Genomic DNA, 20,028 nt, shown 5'->3' on the forward strand with positions numbered 1-20,028 from the left:
GTCTAGAAGAGACCAATTTCAAGATAGACAACATACTTACCACAATAACAATCATACCAGACAAAACATAGCAGCTGTAGCATCTGAAAGATCAATACAATATGAAACAGCAACAAGGACACATATAAGAAAATAATTGCAGCTTCTAAAGAATGTAGAGAAGCAGTAGATAAACTCAAAGAAATATTTAATGATGATAAGAGATTACATATACCCAGTAAAGATAAAGTATTTGAATTATACACAGAGGCATCTGACACTGCCATAGGAGCATGTCTTATGCAGAGAGATGATAATAATCTGGTCCCCATTGAATATCTTAGTAGAAGATTATCCAGGGCAGAAATAAGATACAGCACCAAAGAAAAAGAATGTTTAGCCATAGTGTGGTGTACACTGCGACTAAAAAGACATCTGTTAGGCAGATTTTTCCTAATATTTACAGATCATAAACCATTAACCACTCTAAATGTTAAAGCAAATACTAATAGTAGAATTACAAGATGGACCATGATCCTAGCTGATTTCCATTTTGAAATAAAACAAATAAAAGGGAAAGATAATGTTATTGCTGATTTTATGTCCAGATATATTCAAGATAATCAGAATGACTTAGATAATGATCTATGTCATGTTAGTCAAAACTTGTATTGCTAAATGTCAAAGATTTAAGATTCACACCTTAAAGTAAAAAATTATTTTTACAACCAGCTATGATGTCATGTTGTAAACACTGAGCATTATTTTGTAAACATTGAGTACTATTTTTAAACATTGAACTAGAACTAAGACTTCATTTTTTTTAAACTCTATTTGTAAACAAACTTTGGAATTTGATTACTTCATTGTAACCTACATTTTTTTCACATTCTTTTGTCAACAAGAATAACATTTTTGTACTCAACAATGTAAACAAACATTGAATTTTTTTCCCAACTTATTCAGTACCTAGCTCAATTTTTTCCATGCAATGTAAACATTATTTTTTCTCATTGTATTGAGAACAACTTGGACAAAATTTTTTTTTCTACAGCTATTGTAAACAAGATTGGAATTTTTTTACTATGTCATTTATCACAATTGTATAACTTAGTCACATTTTTCAATACTATTGAAAAAGGAGATTGATTCATAATGTAACTTATTTATTCAATGTCAATTAGTGTAATTAAATATTGACATACACTTGTATTTTTTGAAAACATTTTTGTCAAACTATTCTTATGGACTATATTTTTTTGTATTAATGTTAACTCAAAGATTGTATCACAACTGACACATTTTCTCAGTTGAATCTTTTTTGACAAAAGAGTTTTTTGAACTTTGTACACAATAATTATTTGATAAACAATGTAACATTAAACTTTTGCCATTACTAGCTACAAATTATTTGAACTGTCATATGGAGAAATACTTAATTGAAACATAAGTTGCATGCAACAAGCACCATGAAAGATATTTATTTTGATTTGATGTTCATACTTTTGATCCAATATTTTGATACTTGAATTATACATATTTACTTGTGTAATATTAATGCACAACAATTTTTTATGGAGATGTCAAACCTCATATTGAAGTAAACAGATACATTGAATTTGTAACAATGATCATTAATCAATTTGATCTTGAATTTTGACACATATATTTTGAATTTTTCTATACTTATCACTTACATATTGAGACTTACTTGTAACATTTTCTACATGATTTGTACATATTGTACTATTGGTGTGAATAAAAACTTGTATTAATTTTTCACATTGTGACATAGGAGATTGTCATTGAAATTTTTGTCACACTTTGCACATATTATTATGAAAAAGACTTGTAAATATTGAACACATTTGAACATTGATGTATATATTAGAACTACATGTAAAGAATTATTTGGGATGTTAAGTATTTGACTCAGAGAATTATTTGAATTGCCTTACAAGAATATGATGAATTAGAGAATTTTGCCCTTGTATGAATTTTTTTGGATTCAGCAAATATTTTGTGTAACACCGTCATATTATATATTTTATTGCAAGTTTGTAGTTCTATTTGAACTCTGCAATTGTATGTCGTCAAGCTAAAAAGGGGGGTGATAGGTAATGTCACCACCTCAAAGTTGGTGCCATAGAGTAGAAACCCTAATTCTGTATTGTGTATGTTAATTCCATATTGTGAATCTTATTCACAACCCATGTGGCACTAAGGTGAACACTTTTGACCTTAGGTGAACCAGAGAGTTAAAGGCAGTCAGTCCACATAGAGATCTTGTAGCAAGCACTTGTATTGAGTCACTTAAGATATAAACAGTAGAGTTAGATGTTTAAAGTAGTTGGTTATAGAATAAGTACTAAGTTGTGATATTCGTATATTACTGTTGGATTAATACTGACCATTCCTGGGTCGAATTGTATGGTGTATTCACTATGTGGTGTTATATTAAACTTATTGTATCTGCTACACCCAGCATCATTTCATTATTCCGTGATTTATAACAAGAACCCAATGTCACCACCACGCCTACATTGATAACCACAGCCACATTCATAATATATAAAATAACACAGTGACAGTCTTCTATCCATTTACTTCAAATAAATAATTTACTGATGCTATAAATAGAAGCATTCGTTTTATCAAAACCAATTTAATAACTTTAATTTCGTCACCTTTTTTTCGCTACATTCAGTGCCCGATTAACCTGCAGATAATAGAAGCTACAGCTTAGGGCACCCAGGTATAAAGATTGTTTCGAATAAAAGCACACAAAAAAAAGTTTAACTTTTGTTAATAACAAGGGCCCCATATCTCAAATAGATTAGGGCTTAATCAAGTTTTAAACCGGTCCCGGCTACATCATTCACTTTCCCCACAGCCCACAACCTATGTCCTTTAGTTCTGAGCTTTCATGATAGTCATAGGACATACATTTAAGATCCAAACAGCAGACTTGCCGAAGACAGGCAAAGACAATAGAAATATAAAAATTAATAAGAAGGCCTCTGGCTGGTAACATATTTGTGTTTGATTTGACAAATTATGTAGGCCACAACTGGGTTAGTGACTTAGTGCGTCAAAATGAAATGCTACACTCATCGTAGTCGCTACGCTCACTGTATTTTGAGTGTGTAATATGCTTTTTTTATATCGAAGAGGTGTTTTTTAGCTGCAAACCCCGCTGGAAGGGGGAGGGGTAAACAAAAAAAACCCCTCTTGGCTACGCTCATCGAATCTGGGGTTTCGCACTCAAAACATCCTTGGCTGCGCTGTGGCAAGTGATGGTTTAGTATTTAAATCTCTCCTAAAAAAATCATAGCAAAAATCAGTAACTAAATTCCGACACCCCCCATCCCGCCAGCGGGGGAATTTCATTTCATTTGAACCCCAACCTCCCCTGGCTACGCATATATATATGCATGTGTGTGTGTATATATAACGTACACTATTATATTCTTAAAATGCATGTTTACGACATAGTTTGGAAGTGACTTGTTCAGAGACATAGATCAAAGATTACATAAAGGTATGTACATTTAGTCATTGAGGTCAAGTTGGACATAGATATGATCCACAGCTGCTGCTAGGTTGGAATTCCTATTGACAGAACACACGTTGACTAATATGCGACCAGGGTGTTCCCTAGTGTGTCTAAATATAAATATATAAGTAGGTTTCACGTGATATTGACATATCTATATAGTCTTAGTCTTAAATAGAGTTGTGTAGGTTATCATTCATTCTGTGACTCAGCGTTAGCATGACGTCATTAGAACTCAATACCTCATGAGTTCGCAATCCAAAAAGAGGAGAACTAAATATGAGCATTTAGTAGCTGTAAGAAGTATAATCTATTGTTCGGACTATCACTGTTTCTTCCTTAAACATTTTCTCACTCTCTCACTTTTTACTCTCAATTTTTCTAACTCAATGTCTCTCTAGACATGATCAATATCATTTAAAACTTGATCGCCTACAGTGTACTTCTGTCATGAGCTGATATGTGTCATTGATTGTTCCCTTTTTTTAAAAAAAAATATTTCATAAGATAAACTCTTTCAAGACTTAGTACGTAAAGATTAGGATTTTTTTTTTTAGATTTATTTGTACAGATATGTGCCTTTCTCTTCTAATACAAAGACTTTCTTAAGAGCTCCTTCAAGCAGTGTGAAACACTAGCTCTCGATCGCTCCTCATGGAATGAAACCGTGAGTGCCGGAGTTTCAAGATATGAGGAAAGAAAATCAAGCATCTGCAAACAACGCAGGTCCTAAAAATAAAAGGGGAAAATAGAAGAAGGGCTAGCTGCAGAAGACCAAACCTACCAATCAATGGCGTAGCTAGGGGTTTGTGGGCCCGGAGGTTGGGCTTGATCTCTTTAGGGGCCCCCGCATTTTGACATTCGACATTATGACATGAGATAATGGCGTAATATTTAATGTAAAAACAAATTCCGGAAACTTATTTGGGGGACCCCATGAAGTGGGGGCCTGGGGGAATTTTCAAATTTGAACTTCCTCCTCCCCCCCCCCAGCTACGCCACTGCTACCAATGTCCTGTGTGGCCGGCTTTTTAAGGCGAGAATTGGACTCCATAGCCATCTTTGAGTTAATAGAAAATGAGAAATGTGCTCATCTTCGACTACGAAGGAGGAACTCTATACACAGAGTATGTATGTTTCCGGTACTTGTAAATTTATTTGATTCTGTTTCAGTTGCGGACATTTCTTCTGAATTGGATATAACGACGTCGTAGTTCAAATCTCGTGCAAAAAGGCATGGGATGACGGCGGCAAAGTTTCGAAGCCAGGGCCGTCGTAACGACAGCCCATAGTGCATTGCACTTGACCATACAACTATCCACAAATATCCAATACCATTTTAGACTACTTCTATATTCGAATTTCTGATTGTTTCTATTTTGTTTCCGAAATCTATAACAAACGGAAATGCCTCGTTAAAATTTTAATTACTTTTATAATATACATTTTCCAATCATTTGTTCCTTTCCACCACGATTTGTTTCATTTGTCAAGCATTTTGCCAACTCTGTTGTTCTTTTACCTAAATTTGTCCCTTCTGAGAATGTCAAGATCTTGATATCAGCTCTTGATGTCTATACGTCTAGGATGATTCTTACTGATGTAATTTAACTGATACAACACACGCATCACAAAATACTATGGATTAAAGACCACAATATTCAATAATGATATAAATCATGATCTCTGGACACAAATTTTCATAAGAAAAATAAATATTTAATTAACAACTATAATTACATATAATACTCATGTGATTCTAGAATTAAAATTTAATAATCACATAGATATTGATACTTGGCTGTAGGTCACGATGAACTCTCCATTTCTCTTGTCTCTCTCTCTCTCTCTCTCTCTCTAGTCTCTGCACGGATCCTGGAACCCAACGTCACAGTCCGCTCAATACTAGAGTGATATCCCCTTGCGTAGCAGGCAAGGATACACCATATATAGATCTACCGTCTCTGACCGTCAGACTGTCACTAAGACTCAGACAGTCGCCAAGACTGTCACTCTAAATAGACAAATAATCAAAAATATCGCTAACAACTAGCTAAAGCGCCATTCTATTTATTCATAATCAATTAACATCTAATACTAGATATATAACTAATAAAAACATTTCTTCTTACCCTGGTCCTTAAGAATTAAAGTTCCTACATGTTGTCTCTGGCAAACAACTCACACATCTTGGAGCCAAGATCGCGAGCCAACCTCGGCGACTTGCTCCCAATGTCTGTATGTGTCGTTCACCAGAAAACGCCTAGCATACGACACACGCCCCTGCTAAAACTACATGGCGTTGTGTCCCGATTGCCCCAAACTCTACTCTATATAGGCTGAGTATCTAGCCTACGCCTAAACTAACATTGCTAATGTCTGTCCCGACCCACATATCAGTCTCTCTACAAGACAAACACCTAACTGACATTGTCCTAACCTTTGTCTGGTCTCTGTCAAGTCTATCGGTGAGCTTTGATAACATCTATTAAACTAATTAATAACCCTTGCACAACACTGTGACATCTTCCCCTTCTCCTTTGACTTTTGTTGCAATATTTGCAACCAAAGTCACACTAATACGACTCACTAAACTGCCTCTACCATCTCACATTTGGAGAACAAATTCTGGAACTATATTGAGACATAAAAATAATGTTATAGAACACATGCAGCATTGCTAACCAAAGTCTTTAGGCAACTGTAGCACACTGGAATAAGATTATAAAATCATAAACAAAGTGGTTGTAATTAAGAAGAAAAAAAAATCAAAACAAACATGTGAACATCGTCATCTCATATATCTGCACTGCAACTGTCACAAACTTCAACTTTAAACATCAAATAATATAGTCATGAATCTCTGCAAGTAGATTTACAAAAAAAATATACATCAAAGTGAACATGCAATTCTGCCAATCAAATCTCGAGTGCAAGTAAAACACGAATTAATATAAAACTAAAAGTAAGAAAAATGATATCATCTAATCATGGACAAAGTTTTTCGGATTGCAAGCTCCACTTGCATCTTATTTTCGACCTAAATATAGAACAGTATAATTCAATATATAAGTAACTAAAACATAATGATAATAAAATGAAAATACAAAATTCATTAGCATCCCTATAATAGAATAGAAATTGTAAAATGGCTGTACTCACTGCCAGTGTCCATCACACATGTCGTATAAAAAAAAAAACAACGCTTTGTCATTTACTTCAGTGTCTGTTATGCACTCTCCTCCATTAGAAGGACTCACTTGACTCTTCAACAAACAACTCATGTTCCACCTTGGATACAAATGTCCTAAAACGTCAATTTTCTGAACTACCTAGATAGCGTGTACATTAATCGCCATAACTCAGCTAAAGCTCAAATATTTGCCAACAAAAAAAAATCTATGTAAAAAAAAAATCAATACCAATTCAAGCTCGTCAGGCCTAAACTTTAACATCTTAGTAATATCAAACGTTGAACAAACTAATCAAATGACCTTGATAAACTGATGATCTGTCAACACAGCAACATCTCACTGAAATAAAAAAATCCACGACATACCTAATGTCGGATATTCTATATAGAGCTATAGCCAACTATCATCAACACGTTCAAGCAAAAAAAAATAAAAAAATAGACGGCATACAAAAACTGAAACCAGGCCCAACAAAACTCGAGACCCACTGTAAAAAAAAACAACTCTTGCCGCAACAACAAAAAATCATTACGTCACCCTGTGACTTAACTACCATGAATCCGTACAACAAGGACACACCAGGTAAAAAAAATCAACGCTCGACCTCAACTAAGAGGGAGAAGAAAAACAAATGTCCCTGCCCTCTGGCATGGCACTGGAAACGAAATTCCAAAACTTCCATTAACAACTACAAGGTTTGATAGGCATTACTAAAATACATGGGTGGGGTAGACACTACATGACCCAACGCCATTGTCTGTCTCTCAAACCCCCTATCCCGCCTATCAAAACACCAAAATGGCAACAAAAAAAACAACTGGCCAACAGTACTGCTCACCTGGCTAACCATCTACAAAACTTAACAAGCTAAAAAGCAAGAAAAAAAAATAACTGAGGACAACGACACTATACGTTTGCCCAACGCGAACATACAGGTCCAACCCCCTTCTACCTTCTCCAAACAATAACTCGCCCCTGTCTGCCTGCAAAAACACAGTATAAGCACAGTATAAATGTAACACTGCCCAGTGCAGTAATTATGCTTTAAAAATAATGTCCACCTCTTTCTATCCCACCTCTATGAAATCCCTAAGCTCCCTATCAAAAATAAAAACAAGAAAACTTACACCTATCTCACTACATCATACAGCTTACCTAAACATTGAAAAAACACGCGCTGAAGATAACTACGTTACCCTCAAACCGTGGATACACGAAGGCCCCAAGACAATGGGCGCAGGAATCAGGAGTGACAGTCTAAAAATAGATCATGTGTGACGTCCACTGCCAAACAGCCAATTCACCTGTACCACAACAAATGCTAGGCAGAAAACAAAATGTAGAAAAAAAAAAAATCTTGAAAAATACAATCATGGTATTACAACAAGTGTAAACAGAAACTCTACTTAATGCTAATTCTAAGCAGTGAATATTCGTCCAAACCTTTACAAGCAAAATACAATTTTCTCAATACTATGATGGATAAAAAAATAAATGTCAATACTATATCAAGTATAACTAAAGTATTTTCACTTAAAGAAAAATAACAGGTCCCAGTTATTCATTAGCCCCCAGACATCATTAAAGTGTCGTAGAAAATTAAAATAAAACTTTAGACGAGGCCCCAATTGTCAAGATCTTGATATCAGCTCTTGATGTCTATACGTCTAGGATGATTCTTACTGATGTAATTTAACTGATACAACACACGCATCACAAAATACTATGGATTAAAGACCACAATATTCAATAATGATATAAATCATGATCTCTGGACACAAATTTTCATAAGAAAAATAAATATTTAATTAACAACTATAATTACATATAATACTCATGTGATTCTAGAATTAAAATTTAATAATCACATAGATATTGATACTTGGCTGTAGGTCACGATGAACTCTCCATTTCTCTTGTCTCTCTCTCTCTCTCTCTCTCTCTAGTCTCTGCACGGATCCTGGAACCCAACGTCACAGTCCGCTCAATACTAGAGTGATATCCCCTTGCGTAGCAGGCAAGGATACACCATATATAGATCTACCGTCTCTGACCGTCAGACTGTCACTAAGACTCAGACAGTCGCCAAGACTGTCACTCTAAATAGACAAATAATCAAAAATATCGCTAACAACTAGCTAAAGCGCCATTCTATTTATTCATAATCAATTAACATCTAATACTAGATATATAACTAATAAAAACATTTCTTCTTACCCTGGTCCTTAAGAATTAAAGTTCCTACATGTTGTCTCTGGCAAACAACTCACACATCTTGGAGCCAAGATCGCGAGCCAACCTCGGCGACTTGCTCCCAATGTCTGTATGTGTCGTTCACCAGAAAACGCCTAGCATACGACACACGCCCCTGCTAAAACTACATGGCGTTGTGTCCCGATTGCCCCAAACTCTACTCTATATAGGCTGAGTATCTAGCCTACGCCTAAACTAACATTGCTAATGTCTGTCCCGACCCACATATCAGTCTCTCTACAAGACAAACACCTAACTGACATTGTCCTAACCTTTGTCTGGTCTCTGTCAAGTCTATCGGTGAGCTTTGATAACATCTATTAAACTAATTAATAACCCTTGCACAACACTGTGACAGAGAACATATTAACCAAAATTCCCCCCTTTTGAGAGTCTGCTATCAAAATTCGTCTTTTTGGGGACAAAGTACTAAAATTGAACAGTTTAATAATTTCTAAGATATAATGTAATTCATGGGATAAAAATCAGGATTTTTCCACTACAAAAATTAAACATAAATAAAAAACGTATTAACTTCTATGATGACGAAAAGATACTAATTACCCCCCTCCCCTCCCCCAAGCCTGCTTTACTTTCATCGTGTCATTATCTGTAACGGTTTCAGTGACATTTTTGGCAAGTTCTAGATTTGTCACCTCCTATAGTTTCACTGTTTGTGTTTTGTAAGAATCTTTGGGGCAGACAATACAATTTGCGAATTCAAGTACTCTCCCTCCAGTATTGTGAAATTTGTTAAATTACAGAAACGTTCAAAGTCCAAACTATTTTCTACGCCCGCCCTTTTTTTTCTGCACCGAGATAAAACACTTAATATCCAGGTTCAAGTTAACCAGGGGATTCCCCTTGAAGATCCATGGGCTTCTTTTCTGAATTCCCTTCCACCTACTTAAAACGCCGTTAAGTTTCTCAGCCTGTGGTCCATGGCCACTTAGAAAATATTTTTTGGGGGAAATATTCATACTGCCACACACCAGCATGCTGTAAAATCAATGCCTGTTATAAAACTTAAATTGTTTGCCACGGGGGAAATGACCTCTATAGCAAGAACAGCAGAATTTATCTTTATGTTATCTAATGAAGTAATTTTCTTTTGAAGTATGAGATTGATTTCATTCTTTCCATACTCTAATAGCATTAGGCAAACGAGCAAAATATAAAAATGCCTGAAAATAAAAGGGGAAGAGCTCCATAGTCACAACTATCTCTCCATAATGTAGATTTTATTTACATTGTTCGATATCAAACAAAATAATTAATTACCAATATTTAATTGACTAATTGGTTAATTAGAAAAAAAAATTCATATTTTGTTAAGTTCAATAAATAATTGTGTAAAGTTTCAACTTGATCTGACAATGAATGTGGAGAATATATTTTGTTATTCCGGCTTGGTTTGTAAGAAATTCTTTTAATATTCTCTAGACGTAATTATCTTCTGTTTTTAAAGTAAAGTCTGTATTTTATTACAAGATGCTTTGTTTGATTCATTTTTTTTCCGCCATTGTGAGGACTCTATTATAACTTATGATTAGACCTAGGTATAACAACTAGAATAATTATAGAGCTCTTACTACAAGTTGAGAGCCATTGCTGCAGACCAGATAGACCTGAATGAACTGGCGCTAGCGTGTAGGTTGTGGGTGTCGACAAGACACGTAAGTGATTCACTCAACCTTAGCGTGGAAGCCTGATAAGTGCGTCATAAGTGTATGGGCGACTCTTTAGAGCATGGGGGATTTACGTCAATATTTCGTCAGAGCACGAGACATTTGTGACCTTGATAATAATATAGTCACCAACAAAAAGAGTTTTTTTAAACATAAACGGGCAAATAGCTGGATGATAAAAATATAGCATTTAATATGCTTGTAAATCCCGAAGAGACAAAAATATCGCTATTTTAAGTTACACACAAAAATAATTAAAAATTTTGTATGCAGATTTAGAATCTAGTCCACTGAACAAGATGATACCAACATCTCCTAAGATATTGCAACAAGCAAGGTTTCTTGTGTTGATTTTTAGGTTTCTCTCTCTCTCAGTGGCGTAACTAAAGGGGGGGGGGAGGGGGGGGAGAATTTTAAAATCCCCCCGGGCCCCCACCTAGTGGGGGCCCCCAAATGGGTGTCCGAAATTTATTTGTAAATAAATAAATTAATATATTTGATTGACAAATAGTGTCAACGGGTGTCTTTTTTTTTCAACATTTATGGATTAAATTTATCACAAAGACTAAACCTAAATCTATCAGTATGTTGACTTTGTCGACATTTTAAAAATATTTTTTCCCACAGAGATCAAAGTCTTTTTTAAAGTTTGTTTTACATTTTAAACTTTGTTGCCACGAATAAAACTGCATGATATACAGCGAATTCCAGGTATCTTGTTACCTTTACTAATAATAGATCTAAATGGCTAGTATTTTATGGCTACACTAATTAACCTTGAAGCAAAATTTACAGAATCGAGTATAACAGATCTAAAAGTTATTCTTAATAATGCAAGAATTGTGCATTATTCGGGTTTGGCCGTCTATAATTTCAGAATTAAACTTCACACTCGAGTTATTACCCCTTTATTCATCTTTCCTCAATCCAATGGAAGCTCTATTTTTATTTCCATCTAATCCTTTTGCTTTCGCACAAAACATAAACAACAAACAATAACGTAATATCATATAATATTAGCACATCCTTCCTTTTGAAGTTATTATCACACCCTTCCTTTTAAAGTTCTTAAGAGTGATATCTACTAGCAGGGCCGGCCCTAGCATTTGCGGGGCCCTATGCGAAACGGATCGCGTGGGGCCTAGTCTGTGTAGGGATGAGCATAATGTCAAAATTATTTTTTTTGAATTAGAAAATAAGCCTACTTTCGTCTTTGCAATAAATTTTTATCAAATGAAAGCTCGCAATGCCACTTTTTATTTATAGGCACCCCAAAATGTCAATTTCGTCTATTCTTCAGGAGATTTGAATAAATTTAAAAAAAGTTCAGGACTTTATCGTATATTTTGCATTTTCATGAGATTTCTCGGAGGCCCTGGAAAATCAGGAGGTCTCGAAAACAGTGTTATTTTATATACGTTACAATGGTTTAATTTAATAATGTACACTTAGAATTAGTTCGGTTCATATGAAAGCGCGGGGCCCACTGCGACCGCATAGGCTGCAGAGGCCTAAGGCCGGCCCTGTCTACTAGGAACTTTAACAATTCTTCGACTTCTGGTTGTCTTGACTGGCACAACAAGTTCTCTAGACGTTGGTCTATAACTGTCTGTTTTGTTTGTTCCAACAGTTTGCAGTTCATTGTCTCCATCGGAATCATAGTACCCAGAGATGTCTTCATCGAATCTCTTATTCAAAAAGCGTTGATTTCTTCTGTATGTTTTTCCGTTTGTCTTTGTGATGTAAGATCTGGGTGCTGAATGTTTTTTTTTATGACAACTGCTTTCTGCCATGTTTGACCTAGACGAACTCTCCAACAGAATAATCTTTAGGTAGTCTTGCTTTTGCATCGTATTTCACTTTCCTTTTCATCTGTCGTTCGTTGAATAATGTCTCTGCATTTTCAGCTACCGATGGTTTCAATAGTTTGGGATCAGTTGGAATGATTCCCTGAGTCTTCTACTCGTCAGCAGTTGTGATGGTGAATACGGCATTCCACTTATCGGAGTATTTCTATACTCGAGCATAGCGAGATATGGATCTTTCCCACTTTTGTATGCTCTGAATACTTTTGCTTGCGCACAAAACATAAACAACCAACAATGACGTAATATCATATAATATTAGCACAGAATCTTCTTCATGAAGTGGAAAATTAAGAATTTTTTGCCTATCTTGAATTCTGGTCAAAGCTCTTGCGCCCAATTAATATAGTTCAGAAGAAACTACAAAAGTCTGGACTGCATATACGGGCAGCAGCTAAAGAAATTAGTACCCTTCTTTCATGCTTTCTGCAAAATGATGAAAAACTGACTAATACCCAATCCATCGAAAAAGGAAAAGAAGGTAGTGAATACTATGGATTCCCTGTAATCAAAACAACTAGAAGAAAGAAAAGACTTGATGGGAAGTTGAGTTCTAATGTAGGACTGTCAATAGAACTGCAATTCAAACGTGTTGCGACAGAAGTGCTGGACAGATTTCATATGGAGATGAAGGGCAGATTTCAAAGGCTGGAAAGAAAATGGATACCTTTGGGTTTCTTCTTGAACCAAGACACTTGTTAGACGAAGACCCGCTTATGACTAACTGTGCTACTTTTCCTGTTTGTATGATGAAATAAATGGCAAATCGCTTTTTCAATGATGTCATTGATGCACGAGCACTTGTCATCAACAAACCAGTAATACAATCACCAATAGACATATTTAGGTAAAAAGGCTATATATGGTAATTACGTGTGCTCAAACTTTGCAACCTCTTCCGAATACCGCTAACTCAGGCCACTTCCATTACGTCATGTGAGAGATCATTCTCAAAGCTCAAGCTCATCAAAAACTATCTCAGGAGCACAATGACACAAGAAAGACTTATCATGGCTTTAATGTCAGTGAAGTCACAAATACTAGAAAGTATCGATGTAGTTGATGTTATAGATGTCTTTGCTGCACAGAATGCACGACGTGAAGCGATATCAATTTAGATTTGTCACTTGTGCATTATTTAACTAATAAACAACGGTATTATTCATTAAAAGAGTCTTGATTACTTTTTGATAAGTTTACTAATATACTGAACCAATTTGATTTGGGGCTTATATATTTTTGCGTACATTATCCCATGTCATATGTCGAATGTCAAAATACAAGGGGCCCCCAAAGAGGTCAATCCCCCCGGGCCCCCAAATCCCTAGTTACGCCCCTGCTCTCTCTCTCTCTTTATAAATATATATATATATATATATATATATATATATATATATATATATATATATATATATATATATATATATGTCTCCTTAGGTCTCGAAAGACAATGGATGCGCACAGATGAGTCACTGGCATTGGTTTCGTCTTGAGACGGGGGCAGAATCTGGAGAGAGAGAGAGAGAGAGAGAGAGAGAGAGAGAGAGAGAGAGAGAGAGATTGAGAATATAAAATATAATAATAACATTGATAGTTCAGTTCTATATAACCTGGTGTTTGACTTTGAACGTATTTCGTTTACTAAAGACTGAACAGCAGACAACCAAGACACTTACTAAATGTGACCTCTAGACAAGTCAGAATAACTTCCAGAATCTTCGCCAGATACTCGACGTTTGTCACAGATCTATTATACTCTATATTTATTTAGCATTTTTTTTTTACAAAGTCTGTTTAAATTACACAAGTACCCGGGGTCTGCACATATCTTGGATATTATCAAATATCATTTTGATGCTAATAGATCATCAGTAAAAACTAGGGAAAGAATAAAGTGAGTCACATACATTGGACAGACAGACCTTGATTAGACACAGTATGTGGAAGCCCCGGGGAACACATCTTTTGATGATGGATGAAGATACTTAGATCTCAAAGCATGGTATATTTTAGAAGAAAGAAATAGAGAATTTGTAAATTTAATATCGATTTCCTTTTAAAAAAAATATTTAATATGCATATTTTAGTTTAATAAAGTGTATATTTTTTATTTTGTGTGTGTGTAAGAGGGGGGGGGGTAAGGCTCTTAGTAGACGCACTGTCGTAAATCTGGAGCTGTATTTACTTATTCCGAGCATGCTACATGAGTACACTCATAGACTTATATCTAGACTGGAAACCGGCAATAAATTCTTATCCACGATTGATCGATTCACAGACCTATACATATATAGATTTTATGTATGTAAACTCTTTTATCAGGCTCTTAGGGGAGTCGCCCCAATCAATTTTTTCTATCTTAGAAAAGTAATGATCATTAATTTTCAAAGTTAAGAAATAATGCAAAATCATTTCTCGGATATTCACGCAAATATATGAAACAAAGCCATTTCCTGTTTGTTTCCATTGAGATAATGTTTCAAAGCCTTTGTGTCCTTAGAATAAGAAGATTGCAGTATTTCTTATGGCTAAACAGACCTACTTTTGACCTACATATTTTGCCACATTCTACCCAGACAAAGCCACGTTAGGGACCCCAAAAGAAAATTACTGATAACGACAGGCGAAGAGTGGAAATAGACAGGCGAATATAATACGACTTTTTTTAGCTATGATAAGTAGATTCTAATCAATCGACCACGGACTAAAATTGGAACAAATATTAAAAGTACCGAAAAATTCCGTCTAATATGTAAAATGTTCATGTAATCTGATCAGCAGTCCGTTAAGGAAAATAAATGATAGTATATCAATGAAGTCTACATGAACAATATCAAGTGATTATATTTTAATAAAGCAGCAGACCTTTTTCTTAGCTATATATTCTCTGTTATCACTTAACTAACAGATTTGATTATGAATGATACAAAATAATATTCAATTGTTACAAAGATGTATATCTTACCACTATTTTTTTGTCCAGGTTCGAAACACTTTTTATTTTTGTGAACTTAATATTTATAAATAATAAAGTTATTCACTGATCTAAATGGCAAACTGGACTCTTACCCCCCCCCCCCCCCCCCAAAAAAAAAAAAAAAAAAAAAAAAAAAAAAAAAACTATTTCTATTTACTGCAACTCATTACATAATAATATTACATCTTAAGTCTCTTCACTTTATAATTCATCTGTTGAACTCATGCAAATGATTTTCCACAAAATGCTTCTTTCAATAGAATTGATTGAATTATACAGAATGTATAATTTATTTTTTTTACTTTTGGAAAAAATATCACGTGATTAAAATTTTAACTTAAAAAAAGTGTGTTCTTCTTTCATTTTCTTTCAAAAAAAGTGTGTTCTTCTTTCATTTAAACCTATACAAAATAATGTCTCTCCCAGTACATTAGACACAAGGCCATACAAAATAATGTCTCTCCCAGTACATTAGACACAAGGCCATACAAAATAATGTCTCTCACAGTACATTAGACACAAGACCATACAAAGTAATGTCTCTCACAGTACATTAGACACAAGACCATACAAAGTAATGTCTCTCAAGTACATTCGACACAAGGCCATACAAAGTAATGTCTTTCACAGTACATTCGACACAAGGCTATACAAAGTAATGTCTCTCACAGTACATTAGACACAAGACCATACAAAGTAATGTCTCTCACAGTACATTCGACACAAGGCCATACAAAGTAATGTCTCTCACAGTACATTAGACACAAGGCCATACAAAGTAATGTCTCTAACAGTACATTAGACACAAGACCATACAAAGTAATGTCTCTCACAGTACATTAGACACAAGACCATACAAAGTAATGTCTCTCACAGTACATTAGACACAAGGCCATACAAAGTAATGTCTCTCACAGTACATTAGACACAAGGCCATACAAAGTAATGTCTCTAACAGTACATTAGACACAAGACCATACAAAGTAATGTCTCTCACAGTACATTAGACACAAGACCATACAAAGTAATGTCTCTCACAGTACATTAGACACAAGGCCATACAAAGTAATGTCTCTCACAGTACATTAGACACAAGGCCATACAAAGTAATGTCTCTAACAGTACATTAGACACAAGACCATACAAAGTAATGTCTCTCACAGCACATTAGACACAAGGCCATACAAAGTAATGTCTCTAATAGTACATTAGACACAAGACCATACAAAGTAATGTCTCTCACAGTACATTAGACACGAGACCATACAAAGTAATGTCTCTCACAGTACATTAGACACAAGACCATACAAAGTAATGTCTCTCACAGTACATTAGACACAAGGCCATACAAAGTAATGTCTCTAACAGTACATTAGACACAAGACCATACAAAGTAATGTCTCTCACAGTACATTAGACACAAGGCCATACAAAGTAATGTCTCTCACAGTACATTAGACACAAGGCAATACAAAGTAATGTCTCTCCCAGTACATTAGACACAAGGCAATACAAAGTAATGTCTCTCAAAGTACATTCGACACAAGGCCATACAAAGTAATGTCTCTCAAAGTACATTAGACACAAGGCCATACAAAGTAATGTCTCTCACAGTACATTAGACACAAGGCCATACAAAGTAATGTCTCTCAAAGTACATTAGACACAAGGCCATACAAAGTAATGTCTCTCACAGTACATTAGACACAAGGCCATACAAAGTAATGTCTCTCAAAGTACATTAGACACAAGGCCATACAAAGTAATGTCTCTCCCAGTACATTCAACACAAAATATAGTTTGTTTCTATAATCCTTGTGAAATAAAAACTGGGAATACATTTTATTACAACTAAAATGAATAGCCTTCTCGAGGAAATAAAATCTCCACATTAAAATATAGAGATTTAATACGTGAGAGGAAATCTTTTGTCTTTTCAAATATTAATGAAAAATAGGAAGCTTTTGCTTTAACTAAAGGGAAATAACTTACGAATAAAAGATCGATGGCTGTTATTCCCCATTTAATAATCACTTCACTCAATAGCAATTATTTATTATTAGAGTAACTATTGACGCAATTGATTAGCTTAGGGTACTCCTGGTAGAGTTGTGTAGTGTCAACATATTGAAACATTAGATTGAAATAGAGAGTATTGATCAAACTGATTATAGTGTGTGGGTTAAATATGGGAATGGGCGATTGCAGTGGCGTAGTTAGGATATGTGATGCCCTGTGCGGCATTTTCTCATGGTGCCCTCCAAAAAAGTTATAAAACTGTGAAAAGTTTCTATTTCGAAATAAAGTGTATTCATTATGTAAGCATTGCTATTAAATAATCGATTTTACAAAAAGATAAGAGGCTACAACTTGGCTACAACTTGGCTACAACTTGGCTACAACTTGGCTACAAGTGAATCTCACATGCTTTCTTGCGACGAACTATCGATAATTTTATCGAAATCAGTTTTTTTTTTCCACTAGGTCTTGTTCAATAGACGAAATTTTAAAATTAGTGAGTCGTAAATTTGTCATCGTTGATCGTAGTATTTCTTCATCAAAGTTTGGAAAAGCTTTACTTGTAGCCTATGTAGCCACACTTACCACAATAGTAAAAAAAAATATGCGAATCAAGATGGTAATATTCGGGGACTGACATATTTTTTTTTTTATAAAACTCTAAATCTCAATATATTCTTGTTTTGGAAGTTCGGAGAAACTGCGACAATTTCTTGAAGCCCCTGACAAAATTCGTTTGATATTGATTTCCATCTGAGGATTCAATAAAGGCGACTAAAATTTGTATTTATCATGACGCTGTTCTTATGGGGTTATTATTTGATGAACACTACGGTCCAGGAAAGGTATTTCAACCTGTAGCTCTTTCTTTTGTGTTGATAGAAAATTTATATTCACCTCTTATCAATACGTCTTTCAGCCTCTGCATGACAATTTTAGATGTTAGGTGAACTGTGGAAAATAATCAAATAATATTTGCTTTTAAAGTTTATGTATGATCTTTTTTTTTCGTGAGCACTTATATTACGATAAATTCATTTTTATTGTGTTGGGCCATGTACGTATTCGGGGTCTCAGGAATGGATCGTACTTGGATAGTAATTTCACTTTATGATATTTCTTTGATTTTGTACTGTCATTCTTCTTCAACTCGTTCGCGATGCCCACGGAGTGACAGATTCTGCTTTAAGAGAAAACGAATTATGTCCAAGATTCTCTACAGTTAATCTCTCCACATTTCTCCCCTCTCGCTTATTTAAATCTTGAGTCTTGCTGTCATTATTATTGCATAGTCACAGACAAACATCAAGTTCCCTCCAAGCAAGTGGTGTGTGGCTGAGAGGCTAAAACCCCTAGGCTTTAAAGGGGGCTTGAGTTCAAATTCAGACTCTAGCAGAGTTGTGTTTGCTGAGCGGAAAACCTTCTCCCAGATACCTCCTGTCTCCACTGGTCTACAAAAGAGATTGGTCCATAGCGCATGAACATGCTTTGAGCATAAAAGATACACTCATAGACATATATGGTTACACTATATAAAAGCATTAAAAAAAGAGAAGACCTCCACCATTAATTGAATCCATTCTTTGGATTTAAATACAGATGTAGTATTTAATCTTGAGTAAAATATGTAGAGAATGCCTATTATTATTTTTTTTTGGCGAATAACTAATCCACTTTCTCAAAATTTTCTCGCCGATTGGCGTTTGCCGAAAGAATCCAACATTAAAAAGCTTTTCAACTTTCCTTTTGCTGATTCTTTTTACATTACAGTATTACAATGAACTAATTAGTAATTTAAAAAAAAATCACCATTCTAACCTTGTCCATATCCAAGTCATTGATCAATGAAGTAACATCATTTAAGGCTTTAAAAAAGTGCGTTGCCTTCAGAGACTTCAGCAAATCTGGTAAAATGTTATTTAAGCTGGTCTACAGTTTACATCTATATATATATATAATTATCTTCGTCGCTTAAGAGTTTGGACGAGAAGAAGAAGAAAAGGAAAGATCACTCTTTTATATCTGCGGATAGTCACCCCACGCGTTTTGCTACAAGTGCTATTAAATTAACTCTCTCTCTTTTTTAAATCTATCTATCTATCTATCTATCTATCTATCTATCTATCTATCTATCTATCTATCTATCTATCTATCTATCTATCTATCTATCTATCTGTCTGTCTGTCTGTCTGTCTGTCTGTCTGTCTGTCTGTCTGTATGTCTGTCTATCTATCTATCTATCTATCTATCTATCTATCTATCTATCTATCTATCTATCTATCTATCTATCTATCTATCTATCTATCTATCTATCTATCTATCTATCTATCTATCTGTATGTTCGTCCTCCCGTCTGTCTGTCTGTTTATGTATGTATCTACCTAGCTATCTCTAACCATATCTCGTCTTTTCACATAACTTTCGTATGACTCACAGATGGTTCTATTTACTACCTACTACATATATTTTTTCCTCTTGGCATGAACAGTTTAAATAC

General features: G+C 34.8%; 1 long non-coding RNA gene across 1 annotated transcript; it reads right to left on the reverse strand.

The window, feature by feature from the left end:
* Nucleotides 1–5,232: 5,232 nt before the first annotated feature.
* LOC129926609 (uncharacterized) lies at nucleotides 5,233–9,358 on the reverse strand. Its single transcript, XR_008778314.1, has 2 exons — nucleotides 8,947–9,358; nucleotides 5,233–8,828 (listed from the first exon to the last, which is right to left on the reverse strand). It is a non-coding gene; the product is annotated as an uncharacterized LOC129926609 (long non-coding RNA).
* Nucleotides 9,359–20,028: the final 10,670 nt, after the last annotated feature.

The sequence above is a fragment of the Biomphalaria glabrata genome, chromosome 6 (genome assembly GCF_947242115.1).
Source record: "Biomphalaria glabrata chromosome 6, xgBioGlab47.1, whole genome shotgun sequence".
In the NCBI taxonomy this organism is placed as follows: Eukaryota; Metazoa; Mollusca; class Gastropoda; family Planorbidae; genus Biomphalaria; species Biomphalaria glabrata.